Below are 25,257 nucleotides of genomic sequence, written 5' to 3'. Positions count from 1 at the left end.
CATGACCAGGAACTGCCAGACCTGTGCCGAGTGCAAACCGCATTTCTTTAGGCCGGACAGAGCAAGCCTGATCAAGGCCACCCGCCCCTTCGAGCGCTTGAGCATCAATTTTAAGGGGCCCCTCCCGTCCTCTGACCGTAATGTGTACTTCCTCAACATTGTTGATGAGTACTCCCGTTTCCCCTTCGCCTTCCCCTGCCCAGACATGACCAGTACCACGGTCATTAAATGCCTGAACGACCTCTTCGCCTTGTTCGGGTTCCCAAACTATATACATAGTGACCGGGGCTCCTCCTTCATGAGCAAAGAACTCCGCCAGTTCCTACTAGAAAGAGTTATTGCTGCAAGCAGGACCACCAGCTACAACCCTCGAGGGAACGGCCAGGTGGAAAGAGACAACGCCACTGTATGGAAGGCCGTCCTCTTAGCCTTAAAGTCTAAGGGCCTCCCAACCTCCCGCTGGCAGGAAGTCCTCCTGGCAGTGCTGCATTCCATCCGGTCACTACTTTGCACTGCCATTAACGCCACCCCCCATGAACGAATGTTTGTTTTCCCCAGGAAGTCGACTACGGGAACCACACTACCAACCTGGCTGACCTCTCCAGGGCCCGTCCTGCTGTGAAAGCACGTGAGGGCCCATAAAACGGACCCCCTGGTCGAGAGGGTGAACCTCCTGCACGCCAACCCTCAGTACGCCTATGTGGCATACCCAGACGGGCGGGAGGACACAGTCTCCTTGCGAGACCTCGCACCCTCGGGCATTCCGGAGACACCACCTTCACCCCCCCCACCCCCCCCCCCGATTCCAGCTCAGGTAGACGGCATGCCGGAACCCCACGAGCCCTCGCCGACCACGCAGACACCAGCATCACCACCGGAGAATGCAACACCGCCGCTGCGACGATCGGAAAGGCTTACGAGGCCTCTGGACAGACTGACATACCAGAACTGGTAGTACACATCACCCCGCCGGACTCAAATCTAAACAAGGGGTGAATGTGGTAAACCACTTTTGTCGTTCACTATCGTTACACTATAGTTATCACTGTTATATCGTTACTCTATGGTTATCACTGTTCACACTGTTGTATCACTATACGAGGTCGCCTCTTGTCATGCTGTTATACCTGGGCTGACCACTGCTGACTCCGCCCATGGCTCCACCTACCTGCCCAGGTATAAAGGTGGTCGACTGGCTGGTATTCCTCCTTGTTGGATCCGATCACCCACGAGGGTGGGCTCTGTTATTTAGCCAATAAAAACCTATAGTTACTTTCTTAACTCGTCGCTTTTCATTGGATGAATTGATAGGTATATCAACGTCATCATCCTTTTTGGCCTCAACCTTCAGTGCCTGTATGGAATGCCAATCCAGTTGTATCTTCCCGATCCATTCACGTCCTAGCAGTGGTGGTCCTCCATCTGGCAATACATATATATCCATTTTAGGTGTTTCCTGGCCTTTATATATCACTTTCACCCTTATTTTTCCTTTGGGGTAGACTTTTTGCCCCGTATACATCTTCAAGACAATCTCTGTAGCTTTCAAGGGTATATGTGAAAATAGCCGCATGTAGTCCCTTTGGGTTATGACTGTTAGGGCTGATCCTGTGTCCAATTCCATTTTCACTTGGACTCCGTCTATCTTGAGTGTAACCCAGATAGTCTGGTGATCCTCCATTTCGGTTACCTTATGTAGTTTCAGACAACCCAGCTCCTTGCTTCCGGAGCCTGTGTCACTTTTCTGTTCGTCTGAACCACTGTCCATCACCTGGTGTACCTTTTTGTACTTCTCCTGTGGAGATTTCTTACTGTTGGTTTTCTTCCCAGACCTGCAGACTCTTGCTATGTGTCCTGCTTTTCCACACTGTCTGCACACTTGGTCCTTGAACCAACAATCCTTCTGGTCATGTGTTGTTCTGCCGCAGCGATAGCACTTCCCTGTTCCATAGGACATTTCATTGGTGCCGTATTCTTGTGGTCTCTGTTGTATCTCTGCAGCGCCCCTTGCGGCTGCTTCGTGTGATACTGCCATACTGAAAGCCTTGTCCAGCGTAAGATCCTTTTCTGACAGAAGCCGTTTCTGGGTTCCTTCACTTTGTAGCCCACACACAAACTTGTCCCTTAACGTATCTGCTAGTCCCACTTCAAACTGGCAGTGCTTCGATAGCTTGCGCAGTTCCGTTAGGTACTCAGCATTGCTTTCGTCTTTGTGTTGGTTCCTTTTATGGAACTTAAATCGTTCTGCTATCAGCAGCGGTGTGGGGTTTAAGTGGTCCTGTAGGGTTTCTACTATGCTTTCGAAATTCTTGCTCACCGGCTTCTCTGGGGTTATTAGATTCCACAGTAACCCATAAGTTTTTGCACCCATGGAATTTAACAAAACTATGCTTTACTAGCATCTGGCACTTCATTCACCCTGCAGCACACTTCAATACGTTCCACATATGTTGCCCAATCTTCGACTTCATTGTCGAACGTAGAGATACTGCCACTCTTCGGCATCCCTGGGTGTGATTTAACTGTCAAAAATGGCATCTCCCGTGCTTCCCCTTCTTCTCCGCTGGCACAAAATGGCATCTCCCGCGCTCTTCCTTCTTCTCCGCGGCTCAATGGCATCTCCCGCGCTCTCCCTTCTTTTCCCCGTGGACACTGTTCAGCCCGTGAGCCCTGGCTGTGCTCTGCGCGTTCTTCTTTTTATTTATTTTTTTTTTTTCTCGATGCCGCTCGGTCTTGAACCCGGCTGTTGCTTTACCCTCTCTCTCTCCGGTTTGTTTTATTTATTTTTTCTCGACGCCGCTCGGTTTTCATCCCCCGGCTGCGCCCTGTGCGCTTCACCCTCTGTCTTACCCCGCCGACGCTGCTCGGCTTTCTCTCCGCCGTCGGTCGGCTCCAGCCGCCGCTGCCCGGGAAGGGTCTGCGCTGGACCTGTCGTCAGTCTCTTGCTGATCGTCATGGCTGGGGAACCAAGCCCGGCTCTCCACAGCCTCCCCTGCGATGTTCACTCTCTGCCTGACGACTGGGCGGTTGCTCCTGGTCGACGCCCGTGATCCTGGCCTCGACCTTTTTTTTGAGTTGCAGGTAGATTTGAATCGACACTCGTCGCCACTGTTGGATCTGTGATTCTGAGGGTATGCTGTTTTTCAATAACCACACGGATGCTGTAACTTAACAATTAAATAGGTATTTACTGGAGGAGGGTAGTCTCAAGACTGGGGGTACAGAGGCATGCGCAAAGCTTATATACAGGTGTGGTCACTGCCAGTACTACAGTATACAGGAGCTGTAAAAGTAGTTCTGTCTTAAAGGCACATACACTACAAGTATAATGAGCTGGAAAGTGGGAAAAGCTTGTGGTGTGAGGGGGTAGTGGGATGAGAGAAGGAGAGGGGATGAACGTGCCGCTGTTGGCCCCAAAGGGGTCGACGTCGCCGAATGACTCTCAGCACGCGCTCCTCCAGGTCTATAAGCTGTTGGATGTCCGCTTTACCCCCACCTGTTCATTCCTGCTCCCTCCTATTGTGGCCCTGCTTGGCCTGCAAGAGAAAGGAAAGTGCGTGAGTGAGTGCGGGACCATCTGTTTGGGAGATGTGTCTGCCATAGTCGAATAGAAACATAGAAACATAGAAGATAAGAGCAGGAGTAGGCCATTCGGCCCCTTGAGCCTACTCCGCCATTCAATGAGATCATGCCTGATCATCCAAACTCAGTACCCTGTCCCTGCCTTCACCCCATATCCCTTGATCCCTTTAGCCTTAAGAAATATATCTAACTCCTTCTTGAATATATTTAATGAATTGGCCTCCACTGTCTTCTGTGGTAGAGAATTCCACAGGTTCACCACTCTCTGGGTGAAGAAATTCCTCCTCATCTCTGTCCTAAATGGCTTACCCCTTATCCTTAGACTGTGACCCCTGGTTCTGGACTCCCCCGCCATCGGGAACATCCTTCCTGCATCTAGTCTGTCTAGTCCTGTTAAAATTTTATGGGCTAAAAATTCGGTGGTGCCGCGTTTGGGGCGCCAAGCTCGCCTGGGTGCTGGAATTTGCGCTCCAGGCGGAGCCGCTTGCGCCCTCCCGATATTCAGTTGGAGTGCCCCAAGAGGGACTCGGGGCGCTGCTCGAGGTTCCCCGCGTCCCGCTTGGGGCGCTCAAACTGAATATCGCAGCGCTACATGCCACAGCGCCACATGCTGCGGCACGGCGCGCTGCGGTACTGCTGGCCTTCCTCCCCTTCTTAAGGGGGAGGGGCCTGCACCAGCTCGATCACCGATCGCGAGTGCCGGCAAAAGAGCCCGACACCGAGGAGAAGTGCCGGGCTCTCGGGACACAGCCGGCACTGCCCGGGGGGGGGAATCAGGAGGCCGGGGAGGGTGGCGTGAGGAGGTGCTGGCAGGCGGCCACCGAAAAAAATGGCCGCCCCGCACCTCCACCTTAATTTGCGCCACTACCGCCACAGGTAGGCCCCGTGAACCGGTCGCGATTTGTGACCGGCGCTACGGGGGGGGCGCGACCCAATATTGCACTCGGGGTGGTAGCGGGGCGCTGCGCACACCGATGATATCAACGGTGGCGGCGCAGCGCTACAGGCTAACGCCGCCATTAGCGCCCCGTTAAATATCGCGGGAGGCGTGGCCAGTGGTGCTAAAGCCACTGAGTGCCCTCTTTAGGCGTTAACTGGTGGTGCAGCCCACCGAATTTCTGCACCTGAAATTGGGTATCGCTCTGGGTAGCACCCGCTCTCTATGTGTGTAGCACCCGCTCTCTCTGTGTGTAGCGCCCCACTCTCTCTGTGTGTAGCACCCGCTCTCTGTGTGTAGCGCCCTAAGTTAGGTGGTTAGCGCTTGATTTGGCGCTCCAGTTCTTTCTTGGAGCGCTAACAATCAATTTAGCGGGAGGTCAGAAGGATTCGGCCTAGAAATTCGGTATAGCCGCGTTTGGGGCACGAGTCCTGGCGATGCGCAAAGTTTAGCGCCAGGCGCAATTTAGCGCCACCTAGCGTGATATTGGGTTGCAGCACCCCTAAAGTTGATTGCGGCGCTAAATCAGGCGCTGCACGCTACTCTTAAGGCGCTAACCCGCCGGCGCAACCCAATTTCGCGGCGGCGGGGCACAGCGAAGGTGCTGTCAATAATCACTTTCCCTGAGACACACTGGCACCGGCCAGCTCTTAAAGGGGCAGGTCAATTTGCATCACCAGACACACTTACTGCCTTGTAGGCCTTCAAAGCGGTGGGAGCCTACCTGTGGCGCACCAGCCTAGCAAGACATGGAAAGGGTGAGGCAGAGGGCGGAACGCCTCACTGATGGGGCTTTGGATGTTTTGGTTGGCGCAGTGGAATCAAGGCCAAGGAAGATGGTCGGAATGTGATTTCTGTTTTGGACAGTCTCCCGGGTGTGAGAGGCAGTTATGTGTCAGTGTATTAGTTTTGCTTTCTGTTGCCATAGCTTTCTCATGTTTGAAGGAACCACATTTTGTGTAATGAAACACTTTCTTCATTTACAATGGCCATGCCTGCTATTTACATGCATCTTGCCCTTCACAGGCTTGGGGGTATCAGACCGGTTCCATTCCTGTTCTTGGAATGGCAGCAAGCATTCCGTGAGAGGGGCCTAGAAGCTACTTCTGATCAGCCTCTGATGCGCAGCCTGAGAAGAGCCGCTCGCGTAGAAGTTCAGGCCAGCAGCCATTTTCTCAGCCACCGACAGAGATGTCCTGCACCTTATCTGAGGCTGCAGATCTGGTTGAAGCAGCTGGCACAGCTCAGTCACCACCTCCTTTCTAAATCGCAGCCTTCTGACACACTGCTCCTCTGGCATGTTCATGTAGGAAAACTGCTGTTGGAAAACCCTGCCAGTGTAAGGTCTGCTGTGGCGACGTCTGTTGGCCCTCCTCCGTCTGGCCATGCCCGCCCCCCCTCTCCCAGCGTCTCAGTGCCCTTTCCAGATGATTCAGCAGCAGGACGTTTCCCTCCAATGCAGCCCCCATAATAAGTGCCCACAGGAAGGTTCCCAGTTGTCAAGGCTCACCAACAGCAAGGTGATGGTCAGAAGGCTGAAGATCGCCTGCCTGCGCTGGCTCAGTGGTCAAATGGCTCTCAGTGTGCAGCTCAGCAACTCTTTGTAGCTCTCGAGGAAGTTGTGCTCCAAAAATGGCTGCTGCTTTTAAACCACACCAGTCCCCTTTAAATAACGCTCCTCCAGCCCGAGAGCGACTTGGTAAGGTCCAGGTAAGCTGTCACTATTAGCGCCAGGCGCTACGGAGGGGGGCGCCACTGAATTTCCGGTCCGGGGCGCCCAAAAGGCGTTGCACACTCAAATGGCGTCATAATCAGCCTGCGCCCATGAGCGGGCGCTAAGATTTAGCGCTGGCGCTAAATGCATGCTCAATATGGGGCGAGGCGCTAGGCGCCTTGCGCCCGCCCGTAATTGGCTAGCGCCCCACTTCTCGGCCTCTTTAGGCGTTAATCGGTGGCGCTAACAACCAAATTTCTTCCCCGTACAACTCTTAAAATTTAGCACCCCAACCGGAAGGAGACCATTGAGCTCATTGGGCCTGTGCTAACTCTTTTCTAGAGCAATCCAAATTTCATCTCACTGCCCCGCACTCTCCCCATAACCCTGTATCTCCCTCTGCCTCATATACTTATCCAATTTTCCCTTAAAAGTTGCAATGGTCTCTGCCTCAACCCCTCTCTGTAGCAAAGTATTCCATGCTCCAACAATATCTCTGTGTAAAGATATTGGCCCAGAAATTCAGTGGCCTGTGCCACCAGTTTGCGCCCAAAGAGGGCTTTTGCGCCACTGTGCAAACCTACCGCGATATTTAGAGGGGCGCTAATAGCGGCGTTAGCCAGTAGCGCTGCGCCGCCACCGATGACGTCATCGGTGTGCGCAGCGCCCCGCTATCGCCCCGCTGGCCATATTTGGTTGCTGCCGCCTCCCCCGCGCCGGCCGCAAACAGCGGCCAGTACACGGGGCCTACCTGTGCCGGTAGTGGGGCGAGTTAAGGTGGAGGTGCGGCCGGCCGCTTTTTCGGCGGCCGCCTGCCCGCACCTCCTTCCCCGGCCTCCTACACCTCCCCCCCCCCCGTGGCATTGCCGGCTGTTTCCAGAGAGCCCGGCACTTCTCCTTGGTGCTGGGCTCATTTGCCGGCACTCGCGAGCGGGGATCGCGCTGTTGCAGGCGCCTCCCCCTTAAGAATGAGAGGAAGGCCTGCAGTACCGCAGGCTGCCATGCCGCAGCGGGTGGCGCTGCGGCACTTTACACGCCGATATTCAGTTTCAGCGCCCCAAGCGGGGTGCCGAAACCCTTGTTTAGCGGCCGGCTTCCACTTGGGGCGCTGAAACTGAATTTCCCGCTGGCACAAGTGGCTCCGCGCGCAGCGGTAATTCCGGCGCCCAGGCGAGCTGGGCGCCCCTAACTGAATTTCTAGGCCATTTACTCCAGCCTCATTCCTCACTCTCTTATGCAAATTTAAATTTGTGACCCCTCTTCACTGATATCCAACCAGAGGTAATAGTCTTTCTCTGTTCACTCTATGAAAACCTTTCATCATTTTACAAACATTCTGTAAGATATTTGCATAATTGAACCATTAACTATGGAAGAGGAACAGGAAGAGACTCATTTTCAGGCAGGACCTGAAGATGACTCTGATAATAACCCAGACAATTCTACTGTAGAGACATCGGCCTAGAAATTCAGTGCCCTTAGCGCCGATTTTGCGGCGCTAGAGGGCCTAGCGCTGCAATTGGCGCCGGTTCCTAAATTGCCTGGGGCCCTTCCGCGGCGGTAGACCGGTAGCGCTGCGCCGGCACCGATGACGTCATCGGTGTGCGCAGCGTCCCGGTTGCCGTGGTAACCCGGCCCCAAGCCGAAATTCAGTTGCGCCCGCCTCGCCCGTGGCAGGCGCAACTAAGACTCTGGCAACAGAGGCCTAGAAATTGGGTTTTGGCTTAGCCAGGGCTTTAGCGCCGGAAGTTAGTGCCGGCGCTAAGTCCCCTGCGCGCGCCAAAAATTCAGTGGCGTCGCGCCCAAACGGCTGCCGGCGCTACTGAAGGGTCTTTGCGGCGGTACATCGGCGCTAACTGCCGTTTCGCGCCGCAATTCCGGCGCTGCGGCACCCGATGCGGTGCGGCAGGCTGGGGACGTGCAGGCCTCCTCCTCCCGTTAAGGAGGAGCTGCCTGCACCCGGCCGCGGCCCGCGCAAATCAGCTTAAAAATGAGCCCGGCACCTCGGACAAGTGCCGGGCTTGCATCTGTTCCGGGGGGGGGGGGGGAGAAGTCCGGGGAGGGAGCTGCGGGCAGGCGGCCGGCGGGAAAGTGGCCAGCCGCCGCGGGGCCTTTAATGCGCCGGCGCAAACTGAAGTAAGGCACCTCTGCCAGAACGTTGCTTGCGGCTGCCACGGGCGAGGCGGCCGCAACTCAATTTCGGAGTTCGGGCGGGTTACCACGGCAACCGGGACGCTGCGCACACCGATGACGTCATCGGTGCCGGCGCAGCGCTACCGGTGCAACGCCGATTTAGGGCCCCAGGGAATTTTTAAACTGGCCATAACTCTGGCGCTAGTCCCTCTAGCGCCTCAAAAGCGGCGCTAAGGCTAGTGAATTTCTAGGCCAGAGTCTTCCCCCAGTGTGCGCCGGCGCATAAAGGTGGAGCGGCGGCCGGCCGCGTTCCCGGCGGCCGCCTGCCCGCACCTCCCTTCCCGGACTCCTGCATTCCCCCCCCGCGGCCCTGATCAGTGTCTGATGCGAGCCCGGCACTTCCCCGAGGTGCCGGGCTCAGATGTCGGGGCAATCCGCCGGACAGTTGTCGGCTGCAGGCAGCTCCTCCTTAACAGGAGGAGGAGGCCTGCAGTTCCCCCGCCTGCCGCACCGCATCGGGTGCCGCAGCGGGGGATTAGCGCCGGGAAACCCAAGTTCACGCCCGTTTTGAGGCGCTAAAGGAGGGTTTTAGCGCCCGCCGCCGTCTGGGCCCAGCGCACCCGAATTTTCGTCGGGCGCTGCCGCATTACCGCTGGCGCAAACTTTCTGGCGCTACAGCCCTGGCAAGACCAGAACCCAATTTCTAGGCCATCTTTTCAGCCAGGGAGAGGAGTTTGTCATAGAGGAGATTCACCTGTGACCCTGAACCACCCATTTCACTAAAAGCATTATGCAATGGTTTAAACACCATCCCTAACATTGATAGGTAACGCTTCACTACCTATCATAGAAGCCAACCCCAATGACCCTTTAGAAGGCCGATAAATGGAGTTGAGGTACAGATCAGCCACAATCTATTTGAATGGCTGAACAGGCTCCAGGGGTTGATTGGCTTACTCCTGTTCCTATGTTCGTAGGTTATTTCCTAGTGGGAAGAGATAGATGAGATGGCTGGCTGCTAAGAGTGAGTCGCAACCTTGGAAATGAGATAGCACTGTAAGTCCTTATGTTGGGTCCAGATGTCTCCCTGCACCTCCTTGAGCTGGGTCCTGAGATGTCACTGTACATCCTTGTTTTGGATCCTGAGATGTTTCTGTACCTCCTTATGTTGGGTTCTGAGATGTCCCTGTATCTCCTTATGTTGGGTCCTGAGAGGTCCCTGTACCTCCTTATGTTGGGTCCTGAGATGTCCCTGTACCTGTTTATGTTGGGTTCTGAAATGTCCCTGTAACTCCTTATGTTGGGTCCTGAGATGTCCCTGTACCTGTTTATGTTGGGTTCTGAGATGTCCCTGTACCTCCTTATAATGGGTTCTGAGATGTCCCTGTACCTCCTTATGTTGGGTCCTGAGATGTCCCTGTACCTCCTTATGTTGGGTCCTGAGATGTCCCTGTACCTGTTTATGTTGGGTTCTGAGATGTCCCTGTACCTCCTTATGTTGGGTTCTGAAATGTCCCTGTAACTCCTTATGTTGGGTTCTGAGATGTCCCTGTACCTCCTTGTTTTGGATCCTGAGATGTCCCTGTACCTCCTTGTTTTGGGTCCTGAGATGTCCCTGTACCTCCTTATGTTCGGTTCTGAGATGTCCCTGTACCTCCTTATGTTGGGTTCTGAGATGTCCCTGTACCTCCTTGTTTTGGGTTCTGAGATGTCCCTGTACCCCCTTGTTTTGGGTCCTGAGATGTCCGTGTACCTCCTTATGTTGGGTCCTGAGATGTCCCTGCGCCTCCTTATGTTGGGTTCTGAGATGTCCCTGTATGTCCTTATGTTGGGTCCTGAGATGTCCCTGTACCTCCTTATGTTGGGTTCTGAAATGTCCCTGTAACTCCTTATGTTGGGTTCTGAGATGTCCCTGTACCTCCTTGTTTTGGATCCTGAGATGTCACTGTACCTCCTTGTTTTGGGTCCTGAGATGTCCCTGTACCTCCTTATGTTGGGTTCTGAGATGTCCCTGTACCTCCTTATGTTGGGTTCTGAGATGTCCCTGTACCTCCTTGTTTTGGGTTCTGAGATGTCCCTGTACCCCCTTGTTTTGGGTCCTGAGATGTCCATGTACCTCCTTATGTTGGGTCCTGAGATGTCCCTGCGCCTCCTTATGTTGGGTTCTGAGATGTCCCTGTATGTCCTTATGTTGGGTCCTGAGATGTCCCTGTACCTCCTTATGTTGGGTCCTGAGCTGTCCCTGCAGCTCCTTGTTTTGGGTCCTGAGATATCCCTGTACTTCCTTGTTTTGGGCCCTAAGATATCCCTGTACCTCCTTGTTTTGGGTCCTGAGATGTCCCTGCACCTCCTTGTTTTGGGTCCTGAGCTGTCCCTGTACCTCCTTTTATTGGGTTCAGAGATGTCTCTGTACATCCTTGTTTTGCGTCCTGAGATGTCCCTGTACCTCCTTATGTTGGGTCCTGAGATGTCCCTGTACCTCCTTATGTTGGGTCCTGAGATGTCCCTGTACCTCCTTGTTTTGTGTCCTGAGATGTCCTTGTATGTCCTTATGCTGGGTTCTGAGATGTCCCTGCACCTTCTTATGTTGGGTCCTGAGATGTACCTGTACCTCCTTATGTTGGGTCCTGAGATGTCCCTGTACCTCCTTATGTTGGGTCCTGAGATGTCCCTGTACCTCCTTATGTTGGGTTCTGAGATGCCCCTGTACCTCCTTATGTTGGGTCCTGAGATGTACCTGTACCTCCTTATGTTGGGTCCTGAGATGTCCCTGTACCTCCTTATGTTGGGTCCTGCGATGTCCCTGTACCTCCTTATGTTGGGTCCTGAGATGTCCCTGTCCCTCTTTGTTTTGGGTCCGAAGATATCCCTGTACCTCCTTGTTTTCGGTTCTGAAATGACCCTGCACTTCCTTGTTTTGGGTTCTGAGATGTTCCTTTACGTCCTTATGTTGGGTTCTGAGATGTCCCTTTACCTCCTTGTTTTGGGTCCTGAGATGTCCCTGTACCTCCTTATGTTGGGTTCTGAGATGTCCCTCTACCTCCTTGTTTTGGGTCCTGAGATGTCCCTGTACCTCCTTGTTTTGGGTCCTGAGATGTCCCTGTACCTCCTTGTTTTGGGTCCTGAGATGTCCCTGTATGTCCTTGTTTTGGGTCCTGAGCTGTCCCTGTACCTCCTTGTTTTGGGTCCTGAGATCTCCCTGTACCTCCTTATGTTGGGTTCTGAGATGTCCCTGTACCTCCTTATGTTGGGTTCTGAGATGTCCCTGTACCTCCTTGTTTTGGGTTCTGATATGTCCCTGTACCTCCTTGTTTTGGGTCCTGAGATGTCCCTTTACCTCCTTATGTTGGGTCCTGAGATGTCCCTGTACCTCGTTATGTTGGGTCCTGAGATGTCCCTGTACCTCCTTATGTTGAATCCTGAGATGTCCCTGTACCTCATTATGTTGGGTTCTGAGATGTCCCTGTACCTCCTTATGTTGGGTCCTGAGATGTCCCTGTTGTAGTGTATGTGCCTTTAAGAGCCCCATGTGTGCTGTAATGCCGGTAATGGCCACTCGGGCTATATAAGCCTGTATATTGTGTTATATCCGTTAGTACCCCTCCAGACTTTGCTTAGTAAACACCTATGAACCAACTCCTGTCTTCAGTGTCTCTATCAACACACGGACACAACAGTGGTGACGAAGTGGAAACGGACTTACCTGCAATTCGGCAGCACCTCAAGGACTTCGATTCCTCTGGCGTCCAGAAGACTCAAGAAAGTGAAAGAAGCTGTGGTTTCACCAGCTGGCCAAGCTGGTGGCAGGTACTGCGCTAATCCTTCCTGGGCGTCAGGCTGGGGCTCCAGCGACTGGCTCTACAGCTGGGACAAGCAGCGAAATCGAAGGCAAGCAATAACAGACGGGGAGGGAGCACTCGGGAGACGGCCAGCGCGGCAAGCAGGTCGGCGTTCAGACCTAGAGAGATAGTCCGGCGGGAACGAGTCTCCAACTGTAAATAAATTTTAAAAAAAGAACAGAAACCGCGGGAAACAGCGTTGTCATCGGCAGCAGCAGCGGGAAAGCGCAGGAAGCGCCATATCTTTTCTGCAGAAAAGAAAGAAAAGCGCGGGAAGCGCCATATCTTTTCTAAGATGCCTAAGTCTGGCAATATTGATGCTTTTGATAGCGAAATAGAGGATTGGACCACATATGTGGAAAGAGTGGAGGTATATTGCACTGCAAATGGAATAGAAGATGAAAAAAAAGCTTCAGTACTGCTGAATCTAATGGGCGCAAAGGCATACGGGCTGTTACGAAATTTAATCACTCCAGCCAAACCAAAGGACAAGGATTTTAAAGAAATTGTTGATACCCTACAGGAGCACTTAAACCCAACACCGCTGCTGATAGCGGAACGATTCAAATTCTTCAAGAGAAATCAACACAAGAATGAAAGTAACGCTGATTACCTCACCGAATTAAGAAAGCTATCAAAACACTGCCAATTCGGGACAGGACTAGCAGATTATCTTCTAGACAAATTCATCTACAGTCTCTTAAGTGAAGGAACACAAAAAAGGCTGCTTTCTGAAAAAGATTTAACACTGGACAAGGCTTTCAGTATGGCTGTATCATACGAAGCAGCAGCAAGAGGAGCTGCAGAGATACAACAAAAGACACAGGACTTCAGCACCCATGAAATGACACAGGGTTTCGAGAGATGTTATCGCTGCGGCAGATCCACCCATAACCAGAGGGACTGCTGGTTCAAGGACAAAGCATGCAGGCAATGCGGAAAGATTGGACACATTGCACGGGTATGCCGATCTGGACAAAATAAATCCACAGACAGGAAGAAAAAAAATCAATAAAGAAAAGTACAGAAAGGTACAAATGATGACGGACAATAGCTCCGAAGACCAGAAGAGCGATAGCGACTCCGAAAACAAGAGACTAAGCTGTCTCAAATTACATAATGTTCTTGCCAAAGATGATTACCAGACCATTTGGGTTACCCTCATGATAGCAGGGTCTCCAGTTAAAATGGAGCTAGATACAGGATCAGCTCTGACCGTAATAAATCGACGGGATTACGAGAGGCTATTTCCGCATATACCTTTAAAAGACACATCCATTATCTTAAAAACATATACGGGGCAGAAAGTATACCCCAAAGGAAAAATGAGGGTGCCTGTTGTATACAACGGCAAGGAAATACAAAAGTTGTATTTATACATTCTACAAGATGGTGGCCCACCGCTGTTAGGACGTGAATGGATCAGGAAAATACGTTTAGACTGGCACTCCATTCAGGCACTGATGGTGAGCAGTAAGAAAAAAAACGATGATGACGTCATACCTGAACGATTAAAAGACATCTTGGCCAACGCCAAAGAAGTGTTTCAAGAGAAACTAGGAACCTTGAAAGGCATCACCACCTCAATAAAAGTGGAAGATGCAGCCATTCCCAAGTTTTTTAAAGCAAGACCAGTGCCATACGCAATTCGTCCAGCAGTCGAGGCAGAGCTGGAGAATTTGGAAAATGCAGGCGTATTATCCAAAATAGATTGGAGCGAGTGGGCAACACCCATCGTTCCAGTCATGAAGAAAGCATTGAATAATAATAAATCTGAAGAACAGAGAAAAATTTGCATCTGTGGAGACTTCAAGGTGACGGTAAACCCGGTCCTTCACACGGTACAGTATCCTCTTCCGAGGATAGAAGATATTTTTGCCTCACTATCTGGAGGGAAACGTTTCACCAAAATTGACTTGGCACAGGCATATCTACAGATGGAGGTTGAAGAGGCCTCTAAAAAATATCTCACGATAAATACACACAAAGGTCTGTACCAGTACAATCGGCTAGTTTTCGGAGTAGCATCCGCTCCAGCTATCTGGCAAAGAGCTATGGAGCAAGTCCTCCAAGGGATTCCGGGTACTCAATGCTACCTAGACGACATCCTTGTAACAGGAGAAAATAACAACGAGCACCTTGCCAATTTGGAGCAGGTGCTCACTAGGCTGAGAGAACGGGGCCTACGAGCAAATCGCCCCAAGTGCGAATTTTTCCTAAATCAAATATCATATTGTGGCCACATAATAAATAAGGAAGGGTTGCATAAGTCACCTGAAAAAATTGAAGCGGTCATAAAAGCCCCAGCACCTGAAAATGTTTCACAATTAAGGTCGTTCCTGGGATTAATAAATTACTATCATAAATTTTTACCGAACTTATCAACTCTTCTACACCCTCTTAATGAACTGCTACAAGCAGGAGTAATTTGGAAATGGAATGAAGACTGTAAACGTGCCTTCCATAAATGCAAAGACTTAATCACATCCAAAGAAGTTTTGGCTCATTACAACCCATCACTGCCAATCAGACTGGCGTGCGATGCATCCCCTTACGGCATAGGAGCAGTATTATCGCATAAATTCCCTGATGGCTCGGAACGGCTGATAGCTTTTGCATCACGCTCATTGAACTCAGCTGAGCGTAACTATGCCCAAATCGACAGGGAAGCACTCAGCCTGGTATGGGGAGTGAAGAAATTCAACCATTACCTACACGGACAAAAATTTACCTTGTTGACTGACCATCAACCCCTCATCTCCATATTCAACCCTAAAAAGGGTGTTCCCATTATGACAGCGCAAAGGCTACAGAGGTGGTCCCTTTTTCTAGGGGCACACCAATACAACATAGAATACAAAGGATCAAAACAGCATGGGAATGCTGTCGGTTTATCGCGCCTACCGTTGCCAACGGTAGAAGAGGCACCTACAGTAGACCCAGTGGAGATGTTCCACTCTACCATAGTGGAATGTCTACCAGTAACAAATTCTGCCATTGAAAGGGAAACGAGAAATGACCCGACTCTCTCACGGGTCTACGATTTAACAGTGAAGGGATGGCCAGCACATGGCGAACCATTGTTGCCAGCATTCTCGCAAAGAAGAGAACAGCTGTCAGTGTGCCGAGGAACCTTGATGTGTGGATCCAGAGTGGTGATTCCACCCAAACTCCAGGATAAAGTGCTAAAGGAGCTTCACGAGGGGCATCTGGGTGGAGTGAAAATGAAGAACCTAGCCAGGGCATTTGTATGGTGGCCAGGTATCGATGGAGACATCGAAGAAATGACCAAGAGCTGCCTAGGATGCCAGAAGGTCCAAAACGCTCCACCACAAGCCCCTCTACATCCATGGGAGTGGCCCTCATCTCCCTGGCAAAGGGTACACATCGACTTTGCTGGTCCATTTATGGACTCAATGTTCTTAATCGCGGTTGATGCACACTCCAAGTGGCCGGAGGTAATAAAGATGTCCTCCACCACCACGGAAAAAACCATCACAGTATTAAGGACCATCTTTGCCAGGAATGGGCTGCCGGAACAGATCTGTTCTGATAATGGACCGCAATTTGTGTCCGAAGAATTCAGGAAGTTCTTAAAAAACAATGGGGTTAAGCACTACACGTCCGCCCCATACCATCCCGCCACCAATGGATTGGCTGAAAGGTTTGTCCAGACCTTCAAGAAGGCCATAAAGGCCATGGGTAATGAAGACATAAAACTTCAGCACAAGGTGGATAACTTCTTGCTCGCATACAGGAATGCAACACATATGGTTACCAACCAAACTCCCGCCATGATGTTCTTCAATAGAAACCTAAGATGTCGGCTGGATTTGGTCAAGCCCAACATCAGAAGGGACGTGGAGAACCGGCAGTTTCAAGGCATGAATGAAAGGCCAACTAGAACCTTCTAGATAGGTCAACAAGTTTTGGCCCGGGACTACCGTACCGAGAAATGGCAGCCTGGAACTATCTGCACACGACTAGGACCACTGATGTATACCGTGGACATCGGAGAAAGCATAATAAGGCGCCATGTTGACCAAATCATAGAGTCATCCGAAAAAGGACAACCTACACCACAACTCTATACGCCTAACGATGAAGTAGAGATACCCATATCTACCTCCGATCCGGTGATACTGGAACCCGATGAACCCGACACTGGCATTCAAGCCGAATCAGCCTTGCCAAAAGAACCTACTACACCACCAGAAACTACTACACCACCGAGGCATTATCCGGACCGAGTCAGGAAGCCTCCAGAGAGACTGACTTATAATTAATTAACTACAGCAATGTGTATATTATTTTTCTTATAACATGTAATTAATAATTACTTAAAATATTATGTACTGGTTAGCTAAAAGGGGAGGAATTGTAGTGTATGTGCCTTTAAGAGCCCCATGTGTGCTGTAATGCCGGTAATGGCCACTCGGGCTATATAAGCCTGTATATTGTGTTATATCCGTTAGTACCCCTCCAGACTTTGCTTAGTAAACACCTATGAACCAACTCCTGTCTTCAGTGTCTCTATCAACACACGGACACAACACCTGTACCTCGTTATGTTGGGTTCTGAAATGTCCCTGTACCTCCTTGTTTTGTGTCCTGAGATGTACCTGTACGTCTTTATGTTGGGTTCTGAGATGTCCCTGTACCTCCTTATGTTGGGTCCTGAGATGTCCCTTTACCTCCTTGTTTTGGGTTCTGATATGTCCCTGTACCCCCTTGTTTTGGGTCCTGAGATGTCCTTGTACCTCCTTATGTTGGGTTCTGAGATGTCCCTGTACCTCCTTGTTTTAGGTCCTGAGATGTCCCTGTGCCTCCTTATGTTGGTTCCTGAGATGTCCCTGTACCTCCTTGTTTTGGGTCCTGAGATGTCCCTGTACCTCCTTGTTTTGAGTCCTGAGATGTCCCTGTACGTCCTTATGTTGGGTTCTGAGATGTCCCTGTACCTCCTTATGTTGGTTTCTGAGATGTCCCTGTACCTCCTTTTGTTGGGTCCTGAGATGTCCCTGTACCTCCTTGTTTTGGGTCCTGAGATGTCCCTGTACCTCCTTATGTTGGGTCCTGAGATGTCGCTGTACCTCCTTGTTTTGGGTCCTGAGATGTCGCTGTACCTCCTTGTTTTGGGTCCTGAGATGTCCCTGTACCTCCTTGTTTTGGGTCCTGAGATGTCCCTGTACCTCCTTATGTTGGGTCCTGAGATGTCGCTGTACCTCCTTGTTTTGGGTCCTGAGATGTCGCTGTACCCCCTTGTTTTGGATCCTGAGATGTCCCTGTGCCTCCTTGTTTTGGGTCCTCAGATGTCCCTGTACCTCCTTATGTTGGGTCCTGAGATGTCGCTGTACCTCCTTATGTTGGGTCCTGAGATGTCCCTGTGCCTCCTTATGTTGGTTCCTGAGATGTCCCTGTACCTCCTTGTTTTGGGTCCTGAGATGTCCCTGTACCTCCTTGTTTTGGGTCCTGAGATGTCCCTGTACCTCCTTATGTTGAGTCCTGAGATGTCCCTGTGCCTCCTTAAGTTGGTTCCTGAGATGTCCCTGTACCTCCTTGTTTTGGGTCCTGAGATGTCCCTGTACCTCCTTATGCTAGGTACTGCAACTCATTCCCCCTCAACCGCTGATGTACTGGCTGGTTGGTCCTGTCTGCTTTTTGGTAGATCTAAAGACCAATTTTCCTGGGCCTCGCACTGCCTGGGCACTGGATAGTAGCATTGCACTTGAAGTGCTAGAATTTCCTGTCCTGGGCTATTTAAATATCCTGGTTGCAGAACTACCCCTGTCAGAGCCTCGCACTGGCAGTAGGACCAGGGCATTAAGGGGCAGCTGCAGGCCTGGATGATTGAGATCTTCGGAGGATCGGCAGTCAGGTGGCCCAGTAGGGGTTCAGTTGCCTGGGGCGAGTTGGATGCAGTAATCTTGTGGAGGCCTGCCCCCGGGACGCCTGCAAATCCTCCAGCCCACAGCGCCATCTATTGGTAACCCAGCAGATTAAGAGGATGACAAATGAGGGAGGAGGACAGGAACACCCGCTCCCATCTACTTCAGGCCAAGTCTGCCACCATTCCCGCCCCATTCTACAGAAAGCTATGGGGGTCTCCGGGTACCGTTAAAGGGACAATCCAGATCTCCTACCCTTTTTCCTGAACTTTGTGTCTGGGGAACTGTAATCCCTAGGACAAGCTCAAGAAAATAATCTCCACTGCCTGATGGAATGGAGGGGACTATCAACCTGAGGCACACCAGCCCTTCTGTGCGCAGCCTGCTTTGCCCCTGCTGCTGGGAACTCACTCCGCACATTCAATAATCTGCCTGGGAGATGACCCCTGGGCATCAGTGAAGGCAGTGTCAACCCGTCATGGTTCTCCGTATCTCCGATCTGCTGCCAGGTGAAGTCAAACAAGAGAACATGAAGGCCCAAAGCCAGACTAAGTACTCAGGTACAGAGTGAAGCAGAGGATGATAAATGAGGGAGGAGGACAGGAACACCCCCTCCCATCTACTTCAGGCCACCTGTGGTACGCTGTGGTACTGTTAGAGCGCATGCAATCTCACAGTGACCAGAGTAAACTACATGTGAAAGGGCTGTGCTGCATAACCCAGAAAATGTGGAGGAGATTTTAAACTAGCTGCCTGGATGTAAAACCGTCCCTGTGGATCGCCCGCCATTATCGAAACCACCCAGAATCAGGATCTTCACCCCTTCGGAGGATTTTTGACTTTGGGCAATAGTGTAAAGTGAGTGATAATGATTCACCCGCCCGTTATACAACCCTACCCAATTTTCCATTCTATTGGTTTCAAACATCGAGAGAGATTTATAACGGGCGGCTGAAGCAATAGCCCCCGTTTAACACTAAAGTCAAAATGATCTCCCTTGATTCTACCTTTTAAAAGTTGGAACTGTAAAGTCTGTGGGTTGTATTGCAAATAATACACAGACTCCAAGATTAACAAATAAAACAGGTCTTTACTATTCAGAGGTTCGGGCGAATCTGCCCTAGTTAACGTATCACAACCCTTATATACTGGTGTGGTCACTATCGGTATTACAGTATACATGAGCCAACAAATAGTGCCACACCTAAAGTAGTGCTCTTAAAGGCGAACGGTTACATTCTATAATTCCCTTAAAGGTAAACGGGTACATACACTACAATCCTCCCTTTTTAGCTTTTTACTTACAGAATCCCGTCAAACATACAATCTTCAACTTTATATAAACAGTTTGCAGATATACTCTCGATGGAGTCAACGTCATATAACAATTTACAGATATACTCTCGATGGAGTCAACGTCATATAACAGTTTACAAACATACTCTCAGTGGAAACAGTTTACAGGTTCAGTCTCTGTGGGAACAGTTCATAAATTCAGTCTCTGGTATTAATTCGTCCCAGACAGCATCTTTTTGGTGTAGCCGGTTCACCTGGTAAACGTGACTCCTCCATAGCCTTTTTAACAGCTTGTACTTTCGTCCTGTTGAACCAGCAGTGCGGACTTATACAACCCACTGGCTGTCTTGATAATGTCCCTGGATTTTTTTTACAAATTTAGCACCTTTCGTAGTGTTCGGACTGAGGTAGTAGAAGTAATAATATTTTAAACAGTTATTATTTTCTGCTTCTTCTTTTTCTTTTCTGCCTTTTTGAAACTCTCCGAGCTCCTTTCTCGGCTGCCATCTGTAGCACCACCAACTCTCTATGTTCCTTAGACCTTAAGTGCTTCATCCGGATTTCAGCACTTTGAGAGTTTTCATCACAAGCTGGGCAGACCACATCCTCATAATATTCAGTGTCACTCAACAGGTCATGGTAATATTCAGGTTCATCCTGAATTAGGCCAGCGAGAGAGACTTCTTCTTCCTCCTCACCCGTCTGGACGTTAGCTGACGGTGGTTCCTTCCCTAAACATCTTTCTTGAAAAGCCTTCTTCATGCATTCACCTTGACGTGATTCAACGTACTTTTGGCATCCTTGTAAAATTTGTGTTGCCACCTCAGCTATCTCCGTGACTTTTGAGAGCTCCGAACTCGTTCCCCCTGAAGATTGAAGCTCGTGTTCAGATTGTTCCCCTTGTAGAGTCTTGTCCTTCAGCATATGAAGGAGTTGGCCGACCATTAACTCTTCCCTGGGAACACGGTGGATCAGAGTCTTCTCCATTTCATCCACCTCTTTCTCCAATACTTCCACCTTACATTCCTCTTGAACTTTGGCTTTCAGCGCTCGGAAAAGTTGCGCCCTGATGCTCTCTAGTTCATGTTCAGGGACCATTCTTACAGTGTCCTGTTCTTCCACTGCAAGGATTCCCAGTTGAATCTGTTCTTCAAGTTGTTGAACCTCAGACATTGCCGCCTCATATTTGTCTTGGGTGTCCTTCAATGTTTTTATAAGTTCTTGGACATCCTGTCTTTCATGCTCTGCCATGATTTTCACCTCTAATTGCTCATCTATGGATGGAGCTTCTATCGATGAGTCTGTCTTGGCCTTGAGCTCATCAAGAATTTCCTGCAGCCTTTGGACTTCTTGCTCATGTTCAACCTTTAGTTGTTCATATGCTTCTACTGAAACTAGCTTCTCGGAGGCTGCCGAGTTAACCCCCTTCTGAATTGTAGCCTGGGCCTGTTCATACTGTTCTTTCAACTTCTCACACTCTGCTTGTAAGGAGTCGTAAAGAAGAACTGGAATAAAATCCTGGCTCCCTGAAGATTCCTCTTCCTTTGGTTCATTCTGTAAATATTCTAGTTCCTGAACAGCATCAGGGGAATGTGATTGGTATTTGGCCATGATGGCTCTATGGTCGCTCTCTGCTTGAGCTAGCTGTCTCTGTAGTCTTTCCAGGTTCCCCCATTCGGTGTCCCAGAACTTTTCCATATTTTTCATCTCCTGTACGAGACGATCACTCAACTGATCTACTTGTTGTCGTACTTTGACATAAGTTTGCGTCCGAGCTCGGTGTTCTTCCGTCATGGATGAATCCTTTGCTTGAACAGGCTCAGAATTCTCTGTCAACCTGGAGTTCTGCTCTGCAGCTTTATTCTTCTTGGTACCATAAGTCCTTCTGCCTGTCTTCGTTTTCGACTTGGTCTTATCATCATCCATCTCAGAATCTGAGCTGATAGCTTGCACCGAGTCCTCCTTCCCTATGGCTTTTAGGTAGTGCCATTCTATGTTTATTTTCTGCATCCACTCCCGCCCTAGGAGTGGTGGTCCTCCCTCAGGTAATACGTACAGATTAATTCGTGGGTGTTCTTTGCCCCTATCTCTCACTTTGACTCGTATTTTTCCCATGGGGTATACATTATGCCCCGTGTATGTCTGAAATACAAATTTAGTATTCCTTAAGGGTATGTGAGAGAATAGCCGGTGGTAGTCCTTTTGGTTGATGACTGATACAGCTGATCCCATGTCCAGCTCCATTCGTACTTGGACTCCAGCTATTTTTAGTGTGACCCAGATCGTCTGTAGATCAGTTACTTTACCCACATTGTGGATTCTCAGACTATCCAGCTCCTGGCTGTTTGGGTCTGAGTCTGAATTTTGTTCGTCTGAACTCTTTTCAGCCACCTGATGCACCTTGTTGTACTTTTCTTGTGGTGGTGGCTTCCTTTGCTTGTTGGTCTTCTTTCCGGACCTGCATACCTTCGCGATGTGACCCAGTTTGCCACATTTCCTGCACTCTTGGTTCTTAAACCAGCACTGATTCTGGTCGTGCGTTGTCTTTCCACAACGGTAGCATTTGGAAGTGCTTGCAGTAATTTGGTCCACCCCGAGTGCCGCCGCCTTTAGCTGCATTTCCGCCGTTCCTTTCGCTGCAGCTTCGTGCGATGAAGCTATGAGGACAGCCCTGTTCAGTGTGAGGTCGTTTTCTTCCAGAAGTCGCTTCTGCGTTCCTTCTTTGGCCAAGCCGCATACGAACTTGTCCCGCAGCGCCTCTGTCAAATTCCCTCCAAACTGGCAGTATTTCGCTAGCTTACGCAGTTCGACTAAGTATTCCGCATTGCTTTCATCTTTCCTCTGGGTTCTTGCGTAAAATTTAAATCGTTCAGCCAGCATCAACGGTGTGGGGTTCAAGTGATCCTTCAGCACTGCTACGATCTCTTCGAAGGTCTGGTCCACTGGTTTAACTGGTGCTATTAGATGTTTCAAGAGCCCGTATGTTTTTGCTCCCATCGAATTTAACAAAGTTATTGCCTTGTCGTCATCCTCAATTTCGTTGGCTTTGCAATATATTTCTATGCGTTCCACATACGTGGCCCAGTCCTCTATCTCAACATCAAAATCATTAATATTTCCTCGCTTAGGCATCTTCTTCTCTTCTCGAGAAAAACACAAGTATTTCTTTACTTATTATTATTTTTCCTCTCTTCTTGAGAACAACACCAGTATTTCTGTAAATTCTTATTATTTTTCTAAGATGGCAGTTTCCCGCTTCTGTCTTCTTCCCCGGCGGTTTTCCCGTGAAAAATGGCGGCTTTCCCGCGCTTCTCGGCTCTCCCCGCCCACTTTAATGGCGGTTTTCCCCGCGCTCTTCTGTTCTCCCCGCCCACGGCAATGGCGGTTTCCCGCTTCTTCCCCTGGCGGGAGGGGTACACTTTCCCCCGCGGGCGACGGCCGCTGGCTACCAGTCCCCAGCCTGTGCGTCGGCTTCAGCGCTCTCCGCTGGCTTTCAGACCCCCAGCCCGCGCGTCGGCTTCAGCGCTCTCCGCTGGTTTTCAGATCCCCAGCCCGCGCGTCGGCTTCAGCGCTCTCCGCTGGCTTTCAGATCCCCAGCCCACGCGTCGGCTTCAGTGCTCTCCTTCCCGCGGCAGGCAACCGGCTCCGGGTACCCCCGATGACGGCGGACAGTTACAGCCTCTGAACTGGCTCTCGGCCAATTCCCGATTTCTCGGCTCTGTCTCACCCGGCCTGCTCCCGGTCTCAGCGCCTCTGGACCCGACTTTGTCTGGCTCCTTTCCCCCTCGACCGTGGTCGAGTGTACCGCCCTTATCCTCTGGTTTTACTCCTTCCTTATTTTCTTTTACTGTTCCCTTACTCACAGTCCGTGGCAGCCTTGCCTCTCTTGTCGATCGGCTCGCTCCTCATTGTGGCAGAAGGGACCGTCAGTGCCTGTTGCAGATGGAAGTTTTCAATGCCAAAATCTTCCTCTTTGCTATCGCTGCAGCCTCGAGTTTTCACCCAGCAGAACGACGAGGGCGGGTGCCTCACTTCGACGCTCCTTAGTTGCTTAGGAACTACTGTTGCCGCAGGGTACGATCGGCCTCGTCGCCATTGTAAAGTCTGTGGGTTGTATTGCAAATAATACACAGACTCCAAGATTAACAAATAAAACAGGTCTTTACTATTCAGAGGTTCGGGCGAATCTGCCCTAGTTAACGTATCACAACCCTTATATACTGGTGTGGTCACTATCGGTATTACAGTATACATGAGCCAACAAATAGTGCCACACCAAAAGTAGTGCTCTTAAAGGTGAACGGTTACATTCTATAATTCCTTTAAAGGTAAACGGGTACATATACTACAGGAACGACAAAAAATAACAAATTTCAGCCAGTAACAACCGACTTTCAGGAATTCCCTCCCTAAAACACTCCACCTCCCTAAACCGCTCCGACTCCCTAAACCTCTCCGACTCCCTAAACCGCTCCGACTCCCTAAACCTCTCCGACTCCCTAAACCTCTCCGACACCCTAAACCCCTCCGACTCCCTAAATCTCTCCTCCTCCCTAAACCCCTCCGACTCCCTAAAACTCTCCGACTCCCTAAACCTCTCCGACTCCCTAAACCTCTCCGACACCCTAAACCCCTCCGACTCCCTAAACCCCTCCGAATCCGTAAACCTCTCCGACTCCCTAAACCCCTCCGACTCCCTAAACCCCTCCGAATCCGTAAACCTCTCTGACTCCCTAAACCACTCCGACTCCCTAAACCCCTCCGACTCCCTAAACCTCTCCGACTCCCTAAACCTCTCCGACTCCCTAAACCCCTCCTCCCTAAACCTCTCCGAATCCCTAAACCTCTCCGCCTCCCTAAACCTCTCCGACTCCCTAAATCTCTCCGACTCCCTAAACATCTCCGACTCCCTAAACCGCTCCGACTCCCTAAACCCCTCCTCCCTAAACCTCTCCGAATCCCTAAACCTCTCTGACTCCCTAAACCTCTCCGACTCCCTAAACCTGTCCGACTCCCTAAACCTCTCCGACTCCCTAAACCTCTCCGACTCCCTAAATCTCTCCGACTCCCTAAACCTCTCCGACTCCCTAAACCTCTCCGACTCCCTAAACCTCTCCGACTCCCTAAACCCCTCCGACTCCCTAAACCTCTCCGACTCCCTAAACCACTCCGACTCCCTAAACCTCTCCGACTCCCTAAACCTCTCCGACTCCCTAAACCCCTCCGACTCCCTAAACCTCTCCGACTCCCTAAACCACTCCGACTCCCTAAACCTCTCCGACTCACTTAACCTCTCCGACTCCCTAAACCCCTCCGACTCCCTAAACCTCTCCGACTCCCTAAACCACTCCGACTCCCTAAACCTCTCCGACTCCCTAAACCTCTCCGAATCCCGAAACCTCTCTGACTCCCTAAACCTCTCCGACTCCCTAAACCTCTCCGACTCCCTAAATCTCTCCGACTCCCTAAACCTCTCCGACTCCCTAAACCTCTCCGACTCCCTAAACCTCTCCGACTCCCTAAACCTTTCCGACTCCCTAAATCTCTCCGACTCCCTAAACCTCTCCGACTCCCTAAACCTCTCCGACTCCCTAAACCACTCCGAATCCCTAAACCCCTCCGACTCCCTAAACATCTCCGACTCCCTAAACCTCTCCGAATCCCTAAACCTCTCCGACTCCCTAAACATCTCCGACTCCCTAAACCTCTCTGACTCCCTAAACCTCTCCGACTCCCTAAACCTCTCTGAATCCCTAAACCTCTCCGACTCCCTAAACCTCTCCGACTCCCTAAACCCCTCCACCTCCCTAAACCTCTCCGAATCCCTAAACCTCTCCGACTCCCTAAACCTCTCCGAATCCCTAAACCTCT

The sequence above is a fragment of the Somniosus microcephalus genome, chromosome 32 (assembly GCF_052327205.1).
Source record: "Somniosus microcephalus isolate GS21.2 chromosome 32, FLI_Smic_1.0, whole genome shotgun sequence".
Taxonomy (NCBI): Eukaryota; Metazoa; Chordata; class Chondrichthyes; order Squaliformes; family Somniosidae; genus Somniosus; species Somniosus microcephalus.
This window is presented reverse-complemented; position numbering follows the sequence as displayed.